Source organism: Procambarus clarkii, chromosome 12 (genome assembly GCF_040958095.1).
Source record: "Procambarus clarkii isolate CNS0578487 chromosome 12, FALCON_Pclarkii_2.0, whole genome shotgun sequence".
NCBI lineage: Eukaryota > Metazoa > Arthropoda > Malacostraca > Decapoda > Cambaridae > Procambarus > Procambarus clarkii.
Window position 1 is genome coordinate 47,964,461 of NC_091161.1, and position 25,813 is coordinate 47,990,273.

At 46.5% G+C, this 25,813-nt stretch overlaps 1 long non-coding RNA gene across 1 annotated transcript; it reads left to right on the top strand.

Moving 5' to 3' along the window:
* The first annotated feature begins 23,158 nt into the window (after positions 1 to 23,158).
* LOC138364167 (uncharacterized) lies at positions 23,159 to 25,542 on the top strand. Its single transcript, XR_011228338.1, has 3 exons — positions 23,159 to 23,297; positions 24,809 to 24,918; positions 25,382 to 25,542. It is a non-coding gene; the product is annotated as an uncharacterized lncRNA (long non-coding RNA).
* Positions 25,543 to 25,813: the final 271 nt, after the last annotated feature.

The following is a 25,813-nucleotide window of genomic DNA, read 5'->3' on the forward strand; positions in this document are numbered from 1 at the left end:
CAATCCTTGCCCGGTGACAGGATCACTGATCTTCTGTTACTGGTAACAAGCTGCGTGCTCTTAAGGGTAGCATGTCACCACGGTCTTTCTCTTACCACCAAAACCGGCGGTGGGAAACGGCTCTCGCGAGATTATGTATTGGTCATACCCGTTTAACCACTTAACTGCACCAACCGAGTATTCTCGGTCGGCGGGAAACTGCGCCAACCAAGAAAACTCTTTGATTTTTCGGTACCAATTCTAAATGTGTACGAGGTTGGTTGTGTACGAAATTGACTTTTAAGACCTCCAGTGAGAGGCAGCCATCTTGGAAAAAATTCCCAGAATGCCCTAGGGCTGTTGGCTGGGTTAGTACTGAATAAGCAACCATGGGTGGCGCACGCACCTCTGGCTCCCAAACACCTGTCTGAGGTGGTTTTGAAAGATCGTGCTCTGTCGGTGAAATTCAAACCTTATTGTTTTAAGAACATAAGGGTCATAATATTGGTGAAGCTATGCACAATAAGGACCTAACGCAAAGGTCGGATGCAAGTGATACAGCACCTATGAGGACGATAAAGCAAGCGTATCCAGTTGTAGCTCTGAGCGTCACCCTTGCAATCCTATGCTATCTACAATATATTTAGATGATACATAGACGAATCGTTTTCTGCCTTCAGTGATGATGTATCTGATACAAGTAGCATAGATGAACAGTGTTAGCGGCTTCCATGGTGGTGTTTTCCATAGATATTTTCAAGAATACCTGAATCTCTTCCTAACTGACGGACACTTTGAGGCTAGCTGAATCTCTTTCTGACTGACAGACACTCGTAAGGCAAACTGAATCTTTTTCCTGTGAGGGATCATACAAAGCGACCTTTTCAAGACTACCTTACGAATTGATCTTTTTCTATAACCTTTTCAATACTACCTTATGCTTTATGAGCTTGGCCCCCTCCCGGCTCAGCTCGTTGGTGCCGTGAGGGGGCTTTGTGGGCAGCTGCCGGAGTGTGATGCTCCTTGGGGCAGTCCTCTGTCCTTTTGTAGCCTTGTGGTCCTGCTGCCGTCCTCTCCAATTGTGCTGAGCGACTTTTCCTTTCCCTTCTGTTTCGTTTTTCTCTCCCCTGTTCTCCTATCTGCTTGTCGTTTCCTGCCAACCTTTTGCTTGTTTTGGTTATTTATTTGGACTTCCTCTATTTTGACGTCCGGGTGCTTGAGGAGGCATACTCTTGCACCCGTAGAACTGTAGTACCCAACGTCGAGAGCGAGGGGAACCTTTTATTGTCAATCTCCCTTCGTCACTGAACCCGATCTCGACGGACTGTCGGTTCTTAAGGGGGCGGTTTGTGGGGCGTATACTCGTGACGCATCCCTAGGTGGCCCAGGCATGATCGGCTATAGCTTCTTGTTGGGTGTCCTGCCTCTAATTGTGGCTCCATGGTGGCTGTGGGGGGCACATTCGTGAATGAATATTTCTTTTTCGTAGCGATGTTAACCGATGTTTCAGTTTCTCTTTTACCTTCTCAGGCTCGTGGGGTGGGCGACCAAGCCCCCGAGTCTGTCCGTGTTGGAAGACCGGGCTCTGTAGCCTCTGCTGCATTGGGCCCTGACCTTGCTCCTCCTTTGGACTCTCTGACTCCTCCCCTCGGCTCCCCTCCCTCCTTCTGTGGTTGGGTCGAGCCCCAAGCCCCCAGTGGTAACTACCTCGTCTCCTGGCACGGCTCCATCTCTAGTTGTAACTACTGCTCCTTTTAACCCCCCTCTTTCTCTGGGGGTTCTCAACGCCGTCCACGACACAGCCGCCCTCACCCGATTCCTTCCCGTTCTGATACCTATCAAGCCTTGTTTGGTCCCGCTTCGTGGGCCAAATATTTTTATTTCCCTCTTGATTCTGCGCCTCCTGATGATTTCTCCCTCCATCGAAATCTCGTTGATTCCTTGGATGCCTCTGTTACCCCACTCGTCTCGGTACACGTGTCGTTGCTGCTCCTTCTCAGGATGCAGCTTCCCGCTTGGCTGCCTTATCCTGCCTTGGCGAGACCCCTGTTCGGGTCTCAAAGAACGCTCAGTTGAATGCCAGTGTTGGCACCATTCTCCTCCCGCCCCATGTTGCGACCGGTGTTCGGAATCTGCGGGACTGCCACGACGATATTCGACATGTCCTTGATGCCCAGGGCCATTCTATTCTCCAGGCGGACACGTTTACTCGTCCCCCTCGTGGTAGTCACCGTGAACCCCTTCGGGTTGTGAAGATTACCTTTGATGGTCGGACCCTTCCACCCTCTGTCATTCTTGCTGGTGCCAGGTGCTCTGTCCAGGAGTACATTCCTTCTCCTAGGCTCTGTAACAAGTGCTGGAGGTTTGGGCATGGTGCCCTCCGCTGCTCTGGGACTGTCTCTCTGTCCTTTGTGTGGTGGCGAAGGTTACTTTAAGTCGGAGTGCACTTCTCCCTGGGCTCGTTGCCTCAACTGCGGTGAGGCCCATCCTACCTTCTCCCGTGCATGTGTCCATTACAAGCTTGAGGCAGCCGTCCTCAACTTGAAGCACCGGGAGCGTTTATCTTTTCCTGAGGCGAGGCGCCAGGTTCGCTGGCTCCCGCCTCATGCTAATATCTCTTATGCTCATGTGTTGCACTCTTCCTCTCCTCGTCCTTCCCACGTTCCTCAGACTCACAGCCATTTCCGGGCCTTTGGACCCTGATACGCCCACTGCCCCCTCCTCTGTTCCTTTCAGTTCAGTCCCGAAGGGTCCACCTCCTGGTCCTCTGTCTGGGGTTCCCCTTCTTTCTACCTGGTCTGTCTTGTCTCCTGTGTCTTCTTCCTCGTCTCCCTCCGATCCTCCTTCCCATCCTTCCCCTCCATCTCTTGACTCTCCCCGCCGCCTGTCGGTGCGGGCTGGTGTCCATCGATCTCCAAACGGCCATCATGTGCGCTCTCGTTCAGCTTCTCCTGTTGAGATGCTAGAATCCATTGCCCGGTACGTAGTTGCTGGGACACCTGTCTCTTTAAGTCAGAAACGTAAGCCTGGCTCCTCTTCTTCCTCCTCCCCGGCGGGTAAGAAGGTTTCGCTTTCTTCCTCGGCCCCTACTTTTGCCTCTATCGCTCCTTCCCCTCCCATTTTGGTGGTTGCGCCCCCTGTTCCTGCTATGGAGGTTTCTTTGGATCCCGCTTCCCTCTCGGTTGCTGCCCTTTCTGAGGTGCGCTCCCCTCTTTCTCCTCCCCCTCTTCCTGCTGCTGTCCTTGACTGCTCCTCTCGGTTGCCTCCTCCTCTGGACCCCGCCCGTCCACCTCTGATCTGTTCTCCCTCTTCCTTCCCTCCGTCTTTGCTCAGTTTACCCATGCCCCCTAACCCTGACTTTGCTGACCCTGATCCCGACCCTGACATTCTTTATTGTGCTGTGCTGCTCTTTCGCCTTTGTTTCTTCCTTGTTCTCTGTTGTTGTCCTTTCTCTTCTCGTCGATGTCTATTCTTCAATGGAACGTTCAAGGTTATTACGCCAACTTCTGATTTCGCGGTTTTCGCCCCTTTGTGTCTGTCTCCAGGAGCCGATGCTTGGTGCTCGTCCTGGTCGCTTTCGTGGCTATTCCTTCCCCCCCTTCCCCAGCTGTTGCTGGGGCTCCTAACTCTTCTGCTCTCTTGATTCGCTCTGATGTTCCCTTTGTCCCCTTACTTTTTCCTTCGTCTCTCCATTCTTCTGCTGCTCGTATCTTTGTGGGGAAATGGTACACTGTTCCATTTATCTCCCCCCGAGTGTCCCGCTTTCTCTTCCTGATCTGAAACACTTACTGAACTCCTTGCCAGAGCCTGTGCTCCTGTTGGGTGATTTCAATTGTCATCATTCCTTTTGGGGTGATGTTCTGATGAACACCCGGGGTCGCCTTCTTGAGATGTTTATCCTCTCTTCTTCCCTGTCTCTTCTGAATTCTGGTGAGCCCATGCATTTGGACTCTCGAACTCGCACCCTTTCCAGTCTTGATCTTTCTCTTAGCTCTTCTTCTCTTTACTTAGATTTCAAGTGGCAGGTTCTTGATGACCTCCATGGCAGTGATCATTTCCCCATCCTTGTTTCCTTTTTCTCTTTTCGCCCTCCCCTCTCCTTCCCTAGGTGGCAGTTTGCGAAAGCAGACTGGACCCTCTTTACCCTCAGTGCTACTGTCTCTGCCATGAAAAAGGAGGAGAGAGCGAGGGAGAGGCAGAAGGGAGAGGTCAATGTCTTCGACGCTGCCCTTCGCTCTATTCCTCGCTCTTCCTCTCGGGGTACATGGAAGTGCGTTCCCTGGTGGAATGAAGACTGTGCTCGGGCTGTTCGCTGTAAGCGTGCAGCCTGGAAGATTCACCGCCATCAGCAGACGGCCGATTCTTTTCTTTTCTTTCGGAAGGTGAGTGCGGTGGCCCATAGGGCCATCCTTACGGCTAAACGTGAATGTTGGGCATCTTATGTCTCCTACATTACGTCCAAAAAACCTCTGCCACAGATCTGGTAGCGTATCCGCAAGATAGCAGGTAAGTTCATTCCTGATGTTTCACCGGTCCTTCACCTCCATGGTACTCTTGTGGCGGACCCGTTGCAGGTCGCTACCGAACTGGGTTCCCACTTTTCTTCTGTTAGCTCTGGTCTTCATCTTCCCCAATCTTTCCTTCTTCGTAAACCTGTCCTTGAGTCTCGTCCTTTGGATTTCTGCACTTATCTTCGGCTTCCCTATAACAATCCCTTCTCTATCTCTGAACTTCGTTTTACTTCGTTCTGCCCTCTGCGGTTCTACGGCGGCGGGCTCCGATGCTATTCATTATGAGATGCTTCGCCATCTCCCTCCGTGCACGTCTCGGTATTTACTGAGTCTGTATAATCAGATCTGGGAGTCGTCGTCAGTCCCTGAGGACTGGCTCGATGCCGTTGTCCTCCCTGTTCGCAAACTAGGTTCTCTGGGAACATCCCCTAAGGACTTTCGCCTTATTGCCCTCACAAGTTGTGTCTGCAAACTCTTTGAACGTATGGTTAACGTTCGTCTGATGTGGTTCCTGGAACACCATCACCTCCTCTCCCCTTCTCAATTTGGTTTCTGGAAGTGCCGCAGCACAACTGATGTCCTGGTGAACTCGGAGGTCTATATTCGTACTGCTTTTGCTGCAAAGACCTCCGTTGTTGCCGTCCTTTTTGACCTGGAAAAGGCTTACGACACCACTTGGCGATATCATATTCTATCCCAGTTTCATTCTTTTGGCCTTCGTGGTCATCTCCATCTCTTTCTCCGCAGCTTCCTCTCTCGTCGTTCTTTTCGGGTGCGGCTTGGTACTGCTCTCTGCCTCTTTTCAGCAATACGAAGGTGTGCCCCAGGGTAGTGTTCTGAGCACTACTCTTTTTCTGGTTGTCCTCAATGGTCTTCTTCCTCTCTTCCTTCAGGTGTCTTCTCCGCTCTCTATGTCGATGATCTTACCCTTTGCTGTCAGGGTGATGACTCGCCTCTCCTTCAACGATGGCTTCAACTTGTGATTGATGCCGTGTTGTCTTGGGCCACTGATCATGGCTTCAAGTTCTCTACTACTAAGACTTGTGCCCTGACCTTTACTTGGAAACGAGTCGTTCTTCGTCCCTATTTGTCACTTTATGGTCATCCCCTTGAGTACAAAGATTTCGCGAAGCTTTTGGGGTTTTCCTTGACACTCGTTTGTCTTGGTCTCCCCATATCTCTTATCTCCGTGTTGTGTGCTCTAAGGCCCTTGCCCTTCTTCGGGTATTGTCCCATACTTCTTGGGGAGCGGATAGGCACGCACTCCTTGCTTTACATTCCTCTCTCGTCCTGTCTAAGCTCGATTATGGTTGCCCTGCTTATTCGTCTGCTTCTCCTTCTATTCTTCGCCGTCTTGATGCTTTGCACCATACTGGGCTGCACCTCAGCTCTGGTGCCTTTCGTTCGACTCCCGTCCTCAGCTTGTATGTTGACACTGGCTTCCTGTCTCTCTGGGACCGCTGTGATCGCTACTGTCTTCGCTATCTTGCACGGTCCTTGCAACATCCCTCCTCTTGCCTCTGTCGTGCTTTAACTTTTACCCCTTCTGCGGTTCCTGTTCCTCATCACCACCTCCCTCTTTCTGTCTGGTTATCTCGCTTCCAGGCTTCTCTTTCTGTTCGTATTTCTAATGATTTTCCTCATGTTGTTCCTTCTTTGCCCCATGGAGAGTCCCCCTTCCGCAGTTTTGTACATCCTTGACCCGCATCACCAAAGCTTTTATCCCTCCTACGATTCTAAAATGCCTTTTCCTTGAGCACTTTTCTTCTCACTCCCACTCCGTTTCTGTTTTCACCGATGGGTCTAAGTCTGCGGACGGTGTTGGCTACTCTGTTGTTTTTCCTGATCGCACTTATATGTGTCGTTTACCTCCGGAGACTAGCATCTTCATAGCAGAGCTTTATGCTATTCTCTATGCTCTTCGTCTCCTGCTTTCTTGTTGTCAGTCTTCCTTTGTAATTGTTGTTGTCTCTCGTAGTGCCCTAATGGCTCTCGGGTCCTTTAATCCAGTTCATCCAGTAGTTGCCGAGATCCAACATTGGCTGTTTCTTGTTTACAGTAAATTTAAGTCAGTTGAGTTTTGTTGGGTTCCCAGCCATATTGGTGTCTCTTTAAATGAGCATGTGGATGCTGCTGCCAAGGAAGCTGTCCGCTCTTGTCCCATCTCTCATTGTCCCATCTCTGTCCCCGGTTATCCATTCTTCCATCCTTACCCGTTGGCAGGCTTCTTGGTCGTCTGTTACTGGTAACAAACTACGTACTCTTAAATGTTGTGTTTCCTCATGGCCATCCTCCTACCACCGTAACTGACGATGGGAAACGGCTCTGGCGAGGTTGCATATTGGTCATATTCGCTTAACCCATGGTCACTTGATAGAGCGCCGCCCTGCTCCTTATTGTCCTAATTGCATTGTCCCTCTTACGGTCGGGCACATCCTTCTTGAATGTCCTGACTTCCAGGACGAGCGTGTGTCTTGCTTTCCGACCGCCCCTCGCGGTCACCTGTCCCTCAATAGAATTCTTGGTGACTCGGATACTTTTGATATCGTTCGCCTTATGCGTTTTTGTTCTCGTACTGGCATCCTTGGTGATATTTAGCACCCTCTGACTATTCCACACATTTGTTGGTACTACATAGCCTTCCCGGTTTGGTGCCTTCTTTTGATAATTATTTACTTTACAAGCTTGGCTGCATACAATCTACAAGTACTAAAGCCAAGGGTTTACGTGAGTACATTTCATAAGAAATGTACATAAGAAACAGGAAGCGAAAATTTATTTGTACCTGGTGCACTGAGAGCCAAGTCGCGCTGTGTACCATGGACTACTTCGTTGATTATTACTCACTTCCGAAGTACTGAGTGTGTAATACAGTATGTTACTGTGTAAATAGTGTGTGAAACTGTACATATTGTAATTTTAGTGAATTTTTAACAGGTAATATTGCGACAATAAACATTTACTGTGGACACATGTATCACAGTTCCATGGAACATTATGAACGTTTTACTGTATACATATTGTAAAGGACACAAATATGCATCATATACAATAAAAAAATCTATTAAAACCGCATTGGTTTACATAAAACAAATAATTGAAAATATATTTGTGGCAATACCCGGTGCTTGAATGGCCCGCACGACTGTGTCTGGGCGATTCACGCACGGGCGACCAGGTCCTGATGTCACAACGCACCTTGTCCACGTCCCCACAGCCAAAGTAAGTGGAATTTTCTATTTATTTTTACATAGACATGTTGAGGGAAGGGAATTTATCATTTTATGAAGAAAAAATAATTTTTTGGGAACACTTTATTTCATGCGCACCGGGGGAATTTCACAATACTGTAAACTCAGCGCAGCACGGTTAACGTGCAGGCACTTAATAGAGCACCACCCTGTTCCTTATTGTCCAAAATGCATTGTGGCTTTTACGGTCGTGCATATCATTGTAGAATGTCCTGACTTCGAGCATGTGTGTGTGCGTCTTGCTTCCTGACAGTCTCTTGCCGTCACCTATCCCTTGATACAATCTTTGATGAATCTGATGCCTTTGACGTTGTTCACCTTATGTGCTTTTGTTTTTGTATTGGCATCCTTAGTGATATTTAGCGCTTTTTGAATATCCCGCACTTTTGACGGTGCTACATTATCTCACCGGCTATATTCCGTCTTTTGATATTTTTCTTTAGTACTAAACTAGGTGAGTGAGGTAGCATGAGACATTCAACTTCAACAATACTTTTACCAGAGTTTACTTGGTAAATATATTGTTTATAATCAATTATATCAGTTTGTAATAAAGTTATAATGATTAATTCTGTTACCTTTAAAGTTACCTCGAGCACCTGCCCAAAATGGTATGCATGATAGTGGCTTTGCAAGAATTTTATACTTAAACTCCAATGTATGCACTTTATCGACGCAATATACCTTCTTGTATATAAATAAACTAATGACAGAGCTTAAATAAATATATTTATTTGAATTGTTAATTAAGGTGTAATATTTGGCTCATACATATGACTTGGTAATTATTATATACAACTTGCTTGACAATTGTCTGAACTTTCAAGGTCACTGTCCACTACTAACTGTAACTAAGAGTATTAAAGCATTTTAGTACTTAAGACATGCAACTTCACCAGTGTTATCAATACCTTCAATTTATATTGTAGTTATTATGATGAACTCAAATTTTGCTACAATGTACCTATTGATAGTCTTGGCCTTATCTGTTAGATTAAGTAACTGCTCAAGATGGAATGCATGTTTGTGGCTTTCCAAAAATATAAGAATAACAACATTATTATTATTATGTGCTCTCAGACCACACTGTACCTTCTTGTTTTTAAATAAATAAATATAAAAATAAATTGTTATATTTCAATTTAATATTTTTATTCTGCTTAATGCAATTAAACTACCATACTATTGCTAGAACTACTGACTCCATAATGTAATAGTCTATGCTTGTCATCTTTAGGTATCATCCTTTTCTGGGGGGAGCTCCGTCGGCTCCCCGGAGCTATACCAGGCTGATATGCTAATGTCAGACTTTGGCATCAGTCATGTGTATGGATTTCTAGGGCCTACCGGGGACCACGGCCTGAACCTGGCCCCCTCAGAGAGGCAAGGGGAGCAATAGCCTATAGAAACCCCCGTGTGGTTGGAAGCATTCTATGTTTGCCATCGACCGGGTCAAGCATCCAGAAAGGTAAACATTCCAAAACAAACCCCTATTCTGGTTAAAATTGCTACCAAAAGCTGAACTAGTAGATAGAACTCCCCAACAGAAAACAAGCAAACTAGTATGACGTCACGTCACCGCGCCGCTGTCTGGGGAGGGGGAGCCCCAGACCTCTCACGCCAGCTATCCACCCATCAGTTCTTCGACTGATGCTATAGGCAGCGGTTGTGTGCTCCGGCTCCAGTGGTTGTTTCAGCACTGTACCTAGAGTGTGGTGTCTGTTTTCTAGGTGGTGCGTGAGCCAGGAGTGATTCTCCAGTACTCGGGCTGCATGCGCCTAGGGTTCCCTTCCCTAGGTGCCCTGTATGTACTGCCCTTGGGGCCACCTTCCACAAGTTCCTTGGTTTCTGCCCCTGCTTGGCCGTTTACTGCTTGGTTTTCGGCCGCCCTTTGTGTGCTCGGGTGTTCTGTCTCCCTTGTTCGCCTTCGGGAAAGGGGCAGTTTTGCACTGGTGGGGCACAAGGTGCTGCACAGCTTGCAGCTTGTTTTCACCTATATGGCGGCCGGGTCTGTTCCACCTGGGTATGCTGTCCTCTTGCGGGGTTTTCTTTTTATTTTTGTTTATCTACCTGGTGGGGGGTCTGCCTTCGTTCTTGCCTCCTGTGCCCCTTGTGTTCCGAGTATTATTCTGGTGGTTCCCCCTGCTAGGTCTCCGTGAGTGTACACGTCCCGGGGGTTCAGTGCTTAGAAAGTTGTTTGGTAGCTTTGGACGCCGGTTAGCAGTACTCTGCCTGGGATTACCTGAGCACGAGTCCTATTATAGTAAACGCTCGGGACCCTGGGAATTCACTGGGGGCGTGCAGGTCCGATGAATGTGACCCCGGAGTCCCCCCCCCCTCGCTTCCAGCGAGTTTGAGGGTTGCTCTCACCCCTTGTCTCAGGGTGACTCTGTTTGCCTCCGTCTACTGCCTGTGGGGTCGGTGACCCCTTCGACCCGGAGTCGTGCGAGTTTTGTTGCTCGTTGTGGCTCGGTTACCCAGTTGTGCTGACTAAGCGGGTGCAGGCAGCAGGGGCGTTGCACTTTGAGCCTTGGTTGTGGCAACGTTCTCGTTTGTTTACTCCCCGGGAGCTTCGGGGCTGCCCCGTTTTGGTTCGTGTTGGGACTTGGGGGTGTTGGTTGCTTCGGTTCCTTCTATGCCCCCTTGTCTTTCCCCTGGATGCCCTCGTCCTGCCTTCATCCGGTTCCTTACCGTCTGTGGGTTCGGGGCGGGGTTCGATGGTTTTGAGACTCAGGCAGTCTCGGGGAATTCCCCTTCTGGGGTAGTGACGGGGGCATTTGAGCCTGTTCCTCCAGCTGTGTTGTAAGAGTCTGCCAGTGGGCTGCCTTCCTTAGTATTTTTTGTAAAAATGCAGCTGCCCCGGTTTTCTGGTACGGCCGGGGCTTTGGGGAGACGGCTTGACCCCTGGGACCTGTCGTGTGGGTTCCTGGGGCTGACTTGGGGGGCTTTGGCCCCGTAAGTCCCCGTGGGGGGGTTTTCTCGACCTCTAGGCGGGGCTTGTGGTTACGCGGAGTGGGGTTTTTCCTCCCCACTCGCCGTACGTGTTGTTGTTGGGCATCAACCCCTCCCCGGGTTCGATTCCTTGGTTCCTTTGAGTCGGTTAGTTCCGTCCTGTGGGTGGATGCCTCCCCCTTTTCGGGACGGTGTCTTCGTCATGTTTTCCCGTTCTTGGAGTTCTACATGACTTCTGGTCTCGGGTGCGACTGTGCCTTTGTGTGCCTTCGAGACTGGTGTTTGCTTCTGTGTTCTCGAGGGTTCGGGAAGGTTTTTGCTACTTCCCGTATTATTGGAACGTCTGTTGGCTCCTAGTCCGGGTCGCCGTATTGGGCTACTTGTAGCCCAGTTGGGCTACTCGTGGCCCAGTTGGGTTCCCTTTTGGGCTCTTTGTCTTTGCTTAGTTTGCTGGTTTTGTTGTTACTGCTTCCTCTTATGGCTACTTTTCTAGTGCAGTTGTCCTGGTTGGCGCCTTCCCGCAGAGCAGGTTGTGCGGTTCGGCCAGCGTGTCATGCGCATGCGCCGTGGAGTTTGTTTTGGTCTGGGCGGTGTGTTTCAGTGTTGGTGTTTTGCGCCCTTTTTACTCGGGTGCTTTTGCCTCTCGCTCTTCTCCCTTTCTCCGGTATGTGCCCCTTCGCTCTGGGAGTGTCATAGATTCCAGCTGTGGGGAGGACGCCGCGGTTTTCCTTGTGTCATGGGTGTGGGCCTCCTCCTTCGCCTCTACCCTGCTCTCCTGTGTGTCCGACTCTGGCTTTTTCACCTAGCGGTGCTCAAAGGATCTTTTGGGCACTGTTGGGTCGTGACATGTTCGTTCCTCCGTTTGACACGTGAGTTTCTGTGGTCTGGCGTCTTTTGGCTGGGCGCTGCATGGATGCGATGTTTATATACCTGTCTTTATTTGGGTATATTTATGTACGAATGAGACGTTAGCACACCAGTGACTGTCCCTTTTCAACCCTTCCAGTCCCACTCATGTGCATGTCCAACGTACCCATGCTAGTGTCATTCAGGGGACCCACATCTTTCGTGTTATGGGGTGTGTGGGTTGTGGTGCTGGTTATGTACTCACCTGGTAGGGCTCTCCTGGTTGTGCTTGTGCGGTTTGAGCTCTGGCTCTTGGGTCCCGCCTATATGGAAAAACTTGTGGGATAGTTCCAGTGGAGTGCAGTGGTGACATAGGCACCATAGGCAGCATATTAGGAGGGGCCTCGTAGCCTGGTGGATAGCGCGCAGGACTCGTAATTCTGTGGCGCGGGTTCGATTCCCGCACGAGGCAGAAACAAATGGGCAAAAGTTTCTTTCACCCTGAATGCCCCTGTTACCTAGCAGTAAATAGGTACCTGGGAGTTAGTCAGCTGTCACGGGCTGCTTCCTGGGGGTGGAGGCCTGGTCGAGGACCAGGCCGCGGGGACACTAAAGCCCCGAAATCATCTCAAGATAACCTCAAGATAGGCACAATCGGGGAACACTGTATAACCATCAGAGGTCTGCGGTTGTTACACGTCCTACCTGCGAGCATCCGCCGTTTTGCCGGTACATCCATGGACTTCCAAGGAACACTAGCCTGTTTTCGGATAGAGGTTCTGGCCCATCCTGGCTGTGCTGGGTATGTGGGCCTGCGGGCTGCTCCAAGCAACAGCCTGGTGGGCCAACCTCTCCCTAGTCAAGCCTAGCCCCGGGCCGGGCTTGGGGAGTAAGTGAACTCCCTGAACCCCATCCATCAGGTATCGGGCTGGTATCTCCGCCGTCGATCACCGGGTGTGCTGGTTCTTGGGCCTGCTGGGTTCTGTCGTGTCTCCATTGGCCCTGTCTGGGGTCGGCCTTTGCAGAAGCAGGTTAATGCTACTTACATGTTGCGGTGGTGCACGTTGCTGCTGCACGTGTGCATTGGTAACGTGTTTTGTGGTGGGGTGATCTTTTTCCTGTGTCCGGTTGTGGTGTGGCACTTTGCTGCTGTTTTGTACCTTGGGTTTGCGTCTGGGGATTTGCTTGTTAATTTTCGTGGCCTTCGGGTCCCTGGCTTGGACCTTTCATGTGCGTGGGATCCTGTCCTTGCCTGATTATCCACTCCTGGTTGTTTCCTGGGGTTTGAGCTTTGGCTCTTTTCATCTTGCTTTTCCCCAGTCGCTTCCCTGGCATCTCCTTTGGTCGGTTTTGCCTGCTCTTGCTGCTATGGGGGGGGGGAGGGGCGGTTTTTACCGCTTCCCTTCCTTGTGCATTTCCTATGTTTCCTCCTCTGCCGCAGGGGTGTTCTTCGTGCGTTCCTTGGCTTCTTGGGCGTTATTTCAGCCTGTGTACTATAGTGCACTTATGTGTCTTGGTTTGTTTTCATTGCTCGTACCCTTTGGTTCGGGTACTGTTCTGGTGGCAATCCTTACGCTTTCTTCGGCTTTCCTGGCTTGCCCTGCCGGTTGGTTTTTCAGGGTCTTGCCATGTCTCGCATTGGACCCGTTATTTCTGATCTCCTGGCGGGCTTGCTTGCATTGGAAGCTTTCTGTTCGGCAGACATTTCATCTCCTTTGTGCCACCTGGACTTTGGTGGTCGTGCCCGAGATCTTCCTGCAATTCCGCCTTTTCTTGCGCTCGGAGGTGCCTTGTCGGGGCTGCTTCGCGTGTCTCACCTCGGTTGGTGGTCGGGTGGCTTAGTGGTAGGTGTCCCACCTCCTTACTTCTTCTTGGCGGTAGTATGGGGTATTTTGGCGGTCCTTCCTTTTCCTCCTGTCCCTTCTTTGGTGGCTGCAGTTGTTAGCGTCGGCTTGTTTTTTTCTGGTGGGGGTTGGGGGCCGTCGTTTTGCCACATACTGTCGCCTCGTTCGTGCAGCGCTTGCGGAGCCACTTCGGCTTTCTTTCGTTCTTGGTGTTGCTTCTGCACCGTTAGTACGCTGTCTCGTGCGTTATTTCACTTCCGGCCTGTTTGTGCGCCGCTTGAACCGTCCTGGTCTCTGGTAAGCGTGCTCTGTCTTCTCCTCGGTTGGTGGTGCCCCTTCGGTTTCGGTTTGTTTTTTCGTCAGCTCTTTTTCCTGTTGGCGTTTGCCTCTGGGGAGTCGGGTGGCTGGACTTCTTGCTCCTCCGCAGGGGTTTTTCTGTTCTTTCGGTTTTGGCGTTTTGGTTGTTCGGTGGCAGCATTCTCCATCTTTTCTGGCACGGGAGGGGGCTGCTGCGTTCCGGAGGGGTCCTTGTGTTATTCGTGCTTTGGTTGGTAGGGTCGTGGGTGTGTCGTGTTTTGTTCAGTGGCGGCACTCCGCTGTTATTTGCGTGCCACGGCCTTTATGTCCGGGGCGTGCTTTGAGTTGATCCAGTACCATTCTTCCCTGTTCGCGGGTGACGGTGTCCCGGGTTGTCAGCCGTGTTCTTGCGACTAGCCTGCCTGTGTTCTTTCACTATGCCTGTGGCGTTCGTGGCTTCGCTGCTCCAGCTGCCGTCTATGCAGCTTATCCTTGATGTCATTCGGGCAAGGATCTTTGGTGTTCGTGCAGGGGCCTTGATGGTCGTTGTCTCGTGTTGTTCCAGGGCCCTTTTTCGGGCTGTGTCGCCTTGGGTTAGTGTTGGCTGCCGGTTGTCTCACTTCCGTTGAGGGGTGCGTGGTGTCTGCCTCACGGTTCCTTCCCTTTGACCTTTTTCTGTCGGTATTTAGCTCCAGGGAGCCGACGGGGATCCCCCAGAAAACCAGCGTTGAATGTAAAGAAACGCCATTTTCTGGGTGAGACTCTGAGGCTCACCCGGCAACCCTCCCTCCCTCCGGTCGGCGGCTTTTCGCGTGTTTTGACATCCAGCCTTAGAACTGATAGGTGGGTAGCCGGCGAGAGAGGTCTGGGGCTCCCCCTTCCCCCTCCCGGGGAGGGGGAAGCTGCGCAGACAGCGGCGCGGTGACGTGTGACGTCATACTAGTTTGCTTGTTAATGCAGTTGCTGTCGTTGGATTAATGTTGGGTTTCATGCACAGTGCTTCAGTAGCTTTACTTTCCAGTAAGTAGTGCAATCGTGGCATCTCTGCTTCTGTTCCACAGATATGACACACTTTAACTATTGCGTTTATTACCTCCCAGCAGCACTTGTAACAAAGTCTGAGACTGTGTATGGCCACTGCAATGTCTCTGGATATCTTTTAGTCAGGCTTGAAAGAGTAGTACCCAGTGGCTTGTTTGTACCATATTGCAGTGGATCTTCTTTCTGCTACTTTGGCTCTGTGGTGACTTTTGATAGTTGGCAACGTTTTCTTCTTGATTTGCTCCTTAATCTGAGAAAAAACTTGGAGGTATTTGAGCCTGCACAATAGGTAGAGCAGTGGCAGTTTTTGCTAGTGAGGCTGCATTTTCATTACCATCTATGCCAATGTGACTTGCTACCCAATTTAGGGTGATTGACAACCCTACATTATAGGCTTCTTTGTTGACCAGACCACAACCTAGAAGGTGAAGGGACGACGACGTTTCGGTCCGTCCTGGACCATTCTCAAGTAGATTGTGAGAATGGTCCAGGACGGACCGAAACGTCGTTGTCCGAAACCGAAACGTTTCGGACGGACCGAAACGTCGTCGATAATCTTGACCAGATTATCTATCCATGCACTTGTTCTATATTGAAGGTTTCTCTGAAGCGATCTGTGTATGCTATCTTTGATTGACAGTCAGGCAGTGGTTTTAACAAGTTTTGCTCTTCTGGTGGCTCTCCTTTGATCCTGCTTTCTTATGCTGGTAAGTTGGTTTTCATTCTTAGTCTCTCGACGCGTCCGTATAGGTGCTCCCAGCAATGTTCTGTGAGCATCATTTTGAGACACTTCCAGTTTCTCCCATTGATTATCATTGAGGGATGTAAGAGCAGGAGCAGCAATAACTGTTCTAATAAACAATAAATATCATCGTAAATAACTGCTTGAACGTAGTACATTTTGAGCACTGGTAGAGATGCACCATCTCTAAGACGTGTCAGGGAGCGCAAAGCTGAGTTTCTGGTTTTACAACGTTGCCGAATATATTCAATTTCTTGAGTGAATTTCAACTGCCTGTCTATTATGACTCCTAGGTATTGAAAAGAGGTAACCCACTCAATTTCATGAACTTGTATTGTGATTCTGATGTCTTGTTCTCATTTTAACGGCCATTGTTTTGGTTTTATTGCTCTTTATTTACACTGCTATGCGTTCCGCTTCCCTGCTGATATTATCTAGGCATTTTTGTGCAGGGTTCCTGGCGCCTTTGCCATTGATGATGAACACAAAGTCGTCTGCATAGTTAAGAAGTTTGGCTTTTGGTAACTTGAGCTTTATGAATTGTTCCACGAGACAGTTGAAGAGGAAAGCGCTTCAAATCAAATCAAATCAAATCAAATGTTTATTTAGGTAAGGTACATACATACAAGAGAGTATTCCTCCCTGCGGAGTTCAATTTTCCAGCCTCTTTGAGGTCGATTTTTTTTTTTGGGGGGGGGGGGAATTTGTCTTTAGCTTCTCGGTTAAGCAGGCTTTCCTTGGCAAAGGCAAGAGCGTGTCCTTTAATTTCCTTTTCCACAAGGCAGCACAGTGTAGCTGGAGCCTTCGCTAACTTGAAGGCTTTTTCTAGGTTTAGAAATATAAGGATTCCAGGTTTGTCATTGATTTGATCCAGGAAGGAGGTAAGGATTTCTGTGGTTCCAACACCTTTTCTGTAAGCAAACATATTTTGTTGTAGTGGATTGGCTTTCCATTCAATTCGATTAAGAGCCTTCTTTCTGCGGTTTTGGCCAGACAGCTTGTTAATGAGATGGGTCTTGGATTTCCAAGGTCTTTAGGTTTTGGAATGGGAACTATAATTGCACTGTTCCAAGAGTGGTCGAGCTCATGTCACCCATACTTCGTTGGTGAGATTCAAGAAGGCTTCTTCACCCTTTTCTCCTAGCTTGGCCAGCATGTTGTGATTTTGTTCTCACCTGGATCTGTGTTTTTAGTTTTTTTGTAGCTCTCCTGAGTTCTTTCAGATTGAATGGTTGGTCTAGTTCGTCAGGTAAGGCTAAAGCATCATCTATTTTTTCCAATCTTGCTTCTTTGTCTTTGTTGGTGAGTCAGAGTTGCTTGAGGAAGTTTAGTAGAACTAGCTCTTGAAGCAAATAGATTTGCTAACCTTTCTGCTTCTTGCTCTGGATGAACATGTGGCAGAGCAGGAGGCGATTTGAATATGTTAGACATTAAGTCACTGCACATTCTCTCATGTGTTCATGTGTTTTGAGATCAATCCTGATCTCAAAAGCTTCATAGAAGGTTGTAACAGAACCCATGAGCACCACACCAGAAATAAATACAGTTTTGATATTCCTAGAGTACGACTAAATCAAACCAGAAATGCTCTACAAATCAAGGGGCCCAGAATGTGGAATGACCTTCCCAACCATGTTAAAGACTGTACCTCTCTCAACCAGTTTAAGTTAAAAACGAAGCTATACCTAATAAATTCCATGTAACCCACCTTACCCCCCTGTTGTCAACCCATGTATATTTTTTGTTTTTTTGTTTTTCAAATCAACGCTGTTTGAATATAATTTTCTGTAATAATTTGTAATTGTATTTGTGCTGCTTTTTCAACAATGTTCCCCCCTCTTTTACCTCTATTTTTTATATGTACTCATCACATCTTTTCTTTTTACCCATTAGTTTTAAGCTGTAGTCATTAATGTTTTTCCTGCCCGAAACGCTTTGCGTAATAGTGGCTTTAGGCATTGTATGTACTAGCTCTATCTATAAAGCCAACAAACTTTGTAAATCTCTTTATGTATGTACCTTACCTAAATAAAGATTATTATTATTATTATTATTATTATTATTATTATTATTATTATTATTTGCCTTTGGCAATGTTGATCTGTCTCCAAATGTCGCCCAAGGATGTATGCTGATTTAGTTTGGCACACCACTCGAGCCATTTTCTTTGATTTTGGCTGTTTCTTCGTGCACTTGATTTCGGACAGCTCTAACTAGTCCTAGATTAGCTTCGGTTCTATCTCTTCTGAAACTCTTTCGTGCACAATTTAGTCTGTTATGTAGATCTTTGATCCTATAATAGTAATACCAGTGGTCCTTATGTTGTTGGGTAATTGTTTTCCTCTTGTGGATGGCGTGATTTGCTGCTCTGTCTTGCATTTACTAAATCTTTTTCCATTTCTTCGGTGTTGTCAGGAGGAGTGTAGTTTTGGTGCCAAGTTTCGAGAGCTTCCTGAAACTGTCCAATTTGCTTTGATAAAGTCCCATCCGGGCTCGGGAACTGGAGGTCTGGGAGGTAATGCAATATTAATAACTGTTTTTGTAGCAACGGGGTCGCTAGGCAGAACATGGTCAACTGGCCAATGTCAACTCATAAATACTGGTGGAGACAAACGTGAGATCAAGCACCCCACCCCCACCAATGTGGGTTGGTTCCGTCGAGTTTCAACCAACGGAAACGGTTGAAACCGTTCAATCATTTTCCTGGTTGAACACCAGAAAAACGATGTTTTCCTTTTCCTCCATGATGACGTCGATGTGAGCAACATCAGAGTTCGCCGTCAAGAGGGCCAGAATCTCGGCCTTGGTGTAGGTTCCTCGGAACTGAACCTTGATGCAGTGGAACATGGTGCTGTTTGGCTAGCACCAGGAGCGAAGACAAAGCCCAAGTCGTTCAGCTGACTCCCCCTTCATCGGGTCGCAGTGCCGATGGAAGAAAGCTTTCTATCTGGATAGTGTTCTGATCGCTAATTCACATCACTGAAGAAGGCCTTCCGTCTCTTCCGGTATAAAACTCCAGACGGGAGTGGGGCTGACATTCTAAGAGTAAAGCGGTTTGAGAGAAATTATATATGACAGACCCCCACCCTATGTCATCGCCTCGCTTTACTGTGGTCAGGTGAAGATCGACGAATCACGAGCCTGCCTTCCACACTAAGTAGGTCGTTACAATTTGTAACTACAATATATAAATATGGGTCTAGTTTGTACAGGTCAGTGCTAACATTAAAAATATTGGGACATTAGTTAATTGGGCCGACTTGATCAAATTTCGTTCAACAAAATTCCTGCACTTCAAATATGTATTGGCTCTCTCCAATTAATATTATGATTATATAAACTGGCATATAAATACAATGCATTAGATTGTTTGGCCCCATTTTATTCACACAATGTTGAGAAAAATACGAACGTAAATATTTACTAGTTTGTCTAAGGTTCACACACGAATCGTTACAAGGGATCGAACACACACACACACAAACACACAAAGGGCATGGAGGAACTTCCGTAATAACAGAACACCAGAAAGTAGAGAGAGATACCAGAGAACCAGGAACGAGTATGTTAGTGTGAGAAGAGCAGCTGAGAAAAGGTATGAAAATGATATAGCTAATAAAGCCAAGATCGAACAAAAGCTACTACACAGTCACATCAGGAGGAAGACAACAGTGAAGGAACAGGTGATGAAACTTAGGGTGGGCGAGGACAGGTACACAGAGAATGACAAAGAGGTGTGTGAAGAACTCAACAAAAGGTTCCAGGAGGTCTTTACAATAGAACAGGGAGAAGTCACGGCGCTAGGAGAGGTGGCAGCAAACCAGGTGACCTTGGAAAGGTTCGAAATTACAAGAGATGAGGTCAAGAAGCACCTATTGGAGCTGGATGTGAGAAAAGCTGTTGAGCCGGATGGAATCTCACCATGGGTATTGAAAGAGTGTGCAGGAGCACTTTGCTTGCCACTCTCCATAGTGTATAGTAGGTCACTGGAAATGGGAGACCTACCAGAAGTATGGAAGACTGCTAATGTAGTACCAATATTTAAAAAGGGTGACAGACAAGAGGCACTGAACTACAGGCCAGTGTCCTTAACTTGTATACCATGCAAGGTGATGGAGAAGATTGTGAGAAAAAACCTAGTAACACATCTGGAGAGAAGAGACTTCGTGACAACCCATCAACATGGGTTCAGGGAGGGTAAATCTTGCCTTAGAGGCTTGATAGAATTCTATGATCAGGTGACAAAGATTAAGCAAGAAAGAGAAGGATGGGCGGACTGCATTTTTTTGGACTGTCGGAAAGCCTTTGACACAGTACCCCATAAAAGGTTGATGCATAAGCTGGAGAAACAGGCAGGAGTAACTGGTAGGGCGCTCCAGTGGATATGGGAGTACCTAAGCAATAGGAAGCAGAGAGTTATAGTGAGGGGTGAGCCCTCAGAATGGCGTGAAGTCACCAGTGGAGTCCCACAGGGCTCTGTGCTTGGACCTATCCTGTTTCTGATATACGTTAATGATCTCCCAGAGGGTATAGACTCATTCCTCTCAATGTTTGCTGACGACGCCAAAATTATGAGAAGGATTAAGACAGAGGAGGACAGCTTGAGGCTTCAAGAAGACCTGGACAAGCTGCAGGAATGGTCGAACAAATGGATGTTGGAGTTTAACCCAAGCAAATGTAATGTAATGAAGATAGGGGTATGAAGCAGGAGACCAGATACAAGGTATTACTTGGGAGATGAAATACTTCAAGAGTCAGAGAGAGAGAAAGACCTGGGGGTTGATATCACGCCAGACCTGTCCCCTGAAGCTCATATCAAGAGGATAACATCAGCAGCATATGCCAGGTTGGCTAACATAAGAACGGCCTTTAGAAACTTGTGTAAGGAATCTTTCAGAACATTATATACCACATATGTCAGACCAATCCTGGAGTATGCGGCTCCAGCATGGAGTCCATATCTAGTCAAGCATAAGACTAAACTGGAAAAGGTTCAAAGGTTTGCCACCAGACTAGTACCCGAGCTGAGAGGTATTAGCTACGAAGAGATACTACGGGAATTGAACCTCACTTCGTTGGAAGACAGAAGAATTAGGGGGGACATGATCACCATATTCAAGATTCTCAAGGGAATCGACAGGGTTGATAAAGACAGGCTATTTAACACAAGGGGCACACGCACTAGGGGACACAGGTGGAAACTGAGTGCCCAAATGAGCCACAGAGATATTAGGAAGAACTTTTTTAGTGTCAGAGTGGTTGACAAATGGAATGCATTAGGAAGCAATGTGGTGGAGGCTGACTCCATACACAGTATCAAGTGTAGATATAATAGAGCCCAATAGGCTCAGGAACCTGTACACCTGTTGATTGACGGTTGAGAGGCGGGACCAAAGAGCCAGAGCTCAACCCCCGCAAGCACAATTAGGTGAGTACAACTAGGTGAGTACCTGCAACAGATCTTGAAACAACAACTGAATTTAATAGCTTCTTTTCATCGATTTGTGCTAACCTTGCCCGAAAAATCCCAGAGACTCAGACATATGTTACCACATATCTTTCAGGCAGCTATCCAAACTCTCTTCTCTCTCCGGTCAGCCCTACAGATGTTGTGTCCATCATTCACTTGCTAAAAACCAAAGCGGGGAACATTAGTGAAATACCATCGATGGTATACAGGAGTGCCCCCCATGCCCTTGCACCACCCATAGCATTGCTGTTCAATAAATCCCTAGAGTGTCATACCTTCCCTGATATCCTTAAAAAAACAAGAGTAACGCCAGTTCATAAAGGAGGTAACACGGCAGACATAAATAATTACAGACCCATATCAAATCTACCTATATTATCAAAAATATTTTAATTTTTTTTTTACAAACAGCTCTACTCCCTTATAAAATTCAATATACTAAGTCCTTGTCAGTTTGGCTTCCGCTCCCAAAAGAGTACCAATGATGGTATTGTTAGTCTGCTTGACTTAATCTTCTCAGCCCTCGACAAAAGTGAGTTTCCAATTGGACTCTTCATTGACCTGAGAAAGGCTTTTGATACTGTTAACCATAACTACCTCTTACTTAAACTCCACCAATATGGAATCCGTGGCCTTGCCCTGAACTATATCCGATCCTATCTTAGTAACAGACACTAATATGTAGCCATCAATAATATAACCTCTCCCACTCTACCAATAACTGTATGGGTGCCACAGGGCAGCATCCTAGGACCCTCCTGTTTCTTATATACATCAATGATCTCCCTAATGTCTCTAACATACTTAAACCTATATTGTTTGCTGATGATACTACTCATCTACTCTGACCCCAACCCACTCATGTTAAATAAGGTTGTAAACAATTAATTAAAAAAAGTCTACTTGCGGATGTCAACCAACAAACTCACACTAAACATAGAAAAGACCTACTACATCTTATTTGGAAGCAAATCAACAAATGCAATTCAGCTTCAGATAGATAATGTAAACATTAGCAATAAAAATGATGGAAAGTTCCTTCGCCTGTACTTAGACAAGAGACTCAACTTCAGCACCCATATACAACACATAACTAAAAAGGTTTCTAAAACAATTGGTATACTCTCTAAGATCAGATATTATGTACCCTACTCTGCTCTCCTCTCACTCTATTATGCACTTATCTATCTCTATCTTACTTATGGTAGCTGTGCTTGGGGTTCAACCTCTGCAAACTACCTCAAGCCCATCATCATCCAGCAAAAATCTGCTATCAGGACAATAACTAACTCTACCTTCAGACAACACACAGCTCCTCTGTTTAAATCCCTAAACATAAATTCAGTTCACACATTCTCCTGTGTAAATTACGTTTATAAAACCCTTTTTCTAAGTGCAAACCCTGTTTTGAAACTCTTCCTGGACAGATGTAATAGAACACATGCCCACCACACCAGACATAAATATCTCTTTGATATCCTCAGAGTCAAACTTAATCTATGTAAACACGCTATGTAAATAAAAGGACCTAGTCTATGGAACTTACTCCCTAATGATTTGAAAAGCTGTCCAACTTTTGCCATATTCAAAAATAAAACCAAAAAGTACCTAATTTCATCTTCATAGTTTTCTACCATGGGCTTTATCTTCACACTGTATCTAGTGCTACTCAATCCCCCATTATTTGTACCTAAGCCATATTACTTTAACATTGTAATCTTAGATATCATTTGATATCATGGTTGTTGTATTGAGTGCATTTTCTACTGCATTATTCCTTGAAACTTTTCCTCAAAATGATCCTCATATTGTGCTTCAGTGAACCAATGTATAACCCTGAAATGCTATTCTCATGTATCTAGTAATCCTTGTTTCTTTATTGTGTATTATTCTGATCTGCTTTTGTGTCAATATTTCTTCAAATTACCTGTAAACATTTTTGTTGATTTTACTGTAATTATTTTACTTAAAATTATCTGTACCTGTAAAGAAAAGCTATAAAATACCTGGTAAAATTTTTTATCAATTTTACTGTTAATTTATAAAAAAAAAACTTAGTTTAAAGACTTACCCGAAACGCTAGGCGTGCTAGTGGCTTTACAAGAATGTTAATTCAACTTATTTTCTATATTCTCTGTTAACCTCCATTGTAACTTCTTGTAAAAAAATAAATAAAAATAAAATAATAAAAATAACAAAACTATTTATGATGGGTTCAAGCGACGATTGAGTAGTGCGCAAAGCGTCCCTCACCTGTGACGTCACAGCGTCATCCGCCGCCAGGAACATCAACAAAGCGGTCAGTTTGTGGTCCGTGCAGTCAGCAAGAAGACAAACGCTTCATGCAATCACGCAAATATTATCGTAAGTAAACACTTATATTTTATAATATTATTAGATTTTGGTGCTGGCTATAGTGCTGGTGTATTAAGAGGTGAGGAGCAGTGGTGGTGTATTGAGAGGTGAGGGGCAGTGGTGGTGTATTGAGAGGTTGACACTTGATTGAAGACACTCGCCTGGCGTTCCGCGAGCGCTATGTCATGGGTTCGTATCCTGGCCGGGGAGGATTTACTGGGCGCAATTCCTTAACTGTAGCCTCTGTTTAACGCAACAGTAAAATGTGTACTTGGATGAAAAAACGATTCTTCGCGGCAGGGGATCGTATTCCAGGGACCATAGGATTAAGGACTTGCCCGAAACGCTACGCGTACTAGTGGCTGTACAAGAATGTAACAACTCTTGTATATATCTCAGGTGAGGGGCAGTGGTGGTGTATTGAGAGGTGAGGGCCAGTGGTGGTGTATTGAGAGGTGAGGGGCAGTGGTGGTGTATTGAGAGGTGAGGGGCAGTGGTGGTGTATTGAGAGGTGAGTGGCAGTGGTGGTGTATTGAGAGGCGAGGAGCAGTGGTGGTGTATTGAGAGGTGAGGGGCAGTGGTGGTGTATTGAGAGGTGAGGGGCAGTGGTGGTGTATTGAGAGGTGAGGGGCAGTGGTGGTGTATTGAGAGGCGAGGGGCAGTGGTGGTGTATTGAGAGGCGAGGGGCAGTGGTGGTGTATTGAGAAGTGAGGAGCAGTGGTGGTGTATTGAGAGGTGAGGGGCAGTGGTGGTGTATTGAGAGGTGAGGGGCAGTGGTGGTGTATTGAGAGGCGAGGGGCAGTGGTGGTGTATTGAGAGGCGAGGGGCAGTGGTGGTGTATTGAGAGGCGAGGGGCAGTGGTGGTGTATTGAGAGGCGAGGGGCAGTGGTGGTGTATTGAGAGGCGAGGGGCAGTGGTGGTGTATTGAGAGGCGAGGGCCAGTGCTGGTGTATTGAGAGGCGAGGGCAGGTGCTGGTGTATTGAGAGGCGAGGGCCAGTGCTGGTGTATTGAGAGGCGAGGGCCAGTGCTGGTGTATTGAGAGGCGAGGGCCAGTGCTGGTGTATTGAGAGGCGAGGGCCAGTGCTGGTGTATTGAGAGGCGAGGGCCAGTGCTGGTGTATTGAGAGGCGAGGGCCAGTGCTGGTGTATTGAGAGGCGAGGGCCAGTGCTGGTGTATTGAGAGGCGAGGGCCAGTGCTGGTGTATTGAGAGGCGAGGGCCAGTGCTGGTGTATTGAGAGGCGAGGGCCAGTGCTGGTGTATTGAGAGGAGAGGTACTGTGCTGCACATACAGTATATAAAAACAGCATAATATTTTAATCACAAGCAGGGTTTCCTAATGGCTCCTTGAGACTTATAACTGGGTTAAGTACTTTGCACATAAGTTCCAAATCATGTGTGTCGTATTATTAAACATCTCTTTAGAAAGCTGATTTATGTTATTTCTTAGTGTTCACTACTACTAGGTAATGATAAATATATATCTCACTGATATATTATTAATTATATTCAGCTATTGCAGATGATTTTGATGCTGCAAACCGGAGATGCATAGCTGCGGAAGACACGTCTGAAGTGGAAACTTAAAACGAAGCTTCAGATATGAAGCAAAGAATGCCAAGAATAACAAATGTAAGCATTGAAAACCTAGTTCAGTAATGAAAAAATTTCACAAAATTGACATATTGTGCATTATTTCATCTCATTGTCAATCATATATAATGATTTTTTTTATGGAGTAATCTTTGCTATGTTGATAGTGCTCGTTGTGTGTCTGCAGGTGCATTCATTGTGTGTATGATGCCAGGTGTTAAAGTATTATTTCTTACTCGTTCATGCTCTCATTTAGACGTTTGGCCTCAATGAGGTTCAGTCTTGTGACTGGTGTGTGGCACGTTTCTGTTGAAATGTAGTCTTTTCGAGACTACATTTCAAATATTACCTAACATACATGGCTACTACCTCTCCTTGTCTAATATATCTATCTGTGTGAAATAGATTAAATCCATTTATTTGATATTCATCTAATAGTTCTCTATTTTCTACATTCATCCATGTTTTGGTAAGTGCAATAATATGTACTGTTTCATTGTAGATAAGAGATTCCAGATCGTTCCAGATTTCCAAAGTACTGAAACGCACACCATACAGGCTTGGTGGATCTCGATGCAAGGTAAAATAATTTATTTACTTGTACAGTATATATTTTTAGCTAATTATCAGTATATAAAACCACAGTACTTAATTTTATCAGTGTCAAAGACACAATTACATCTTACTCATAAATACCATTATATACCTCACTTGTGGTAACATATACACACATTAAGTATATTATGTAGCATTATCTGTAATCAACTGATTTTCAGAGCTGCTCATTACAAAATATTCTTTTAAAAAAGTGTTTCTTAACAATAGGAGCATTTCATTACAATATATCCATAATCAACTATATCAAACCCTATTACAGGTAAAATCAGTAGGCATTCTACTGTATTTTATCAAACCCCTATTAGAATAATAGATC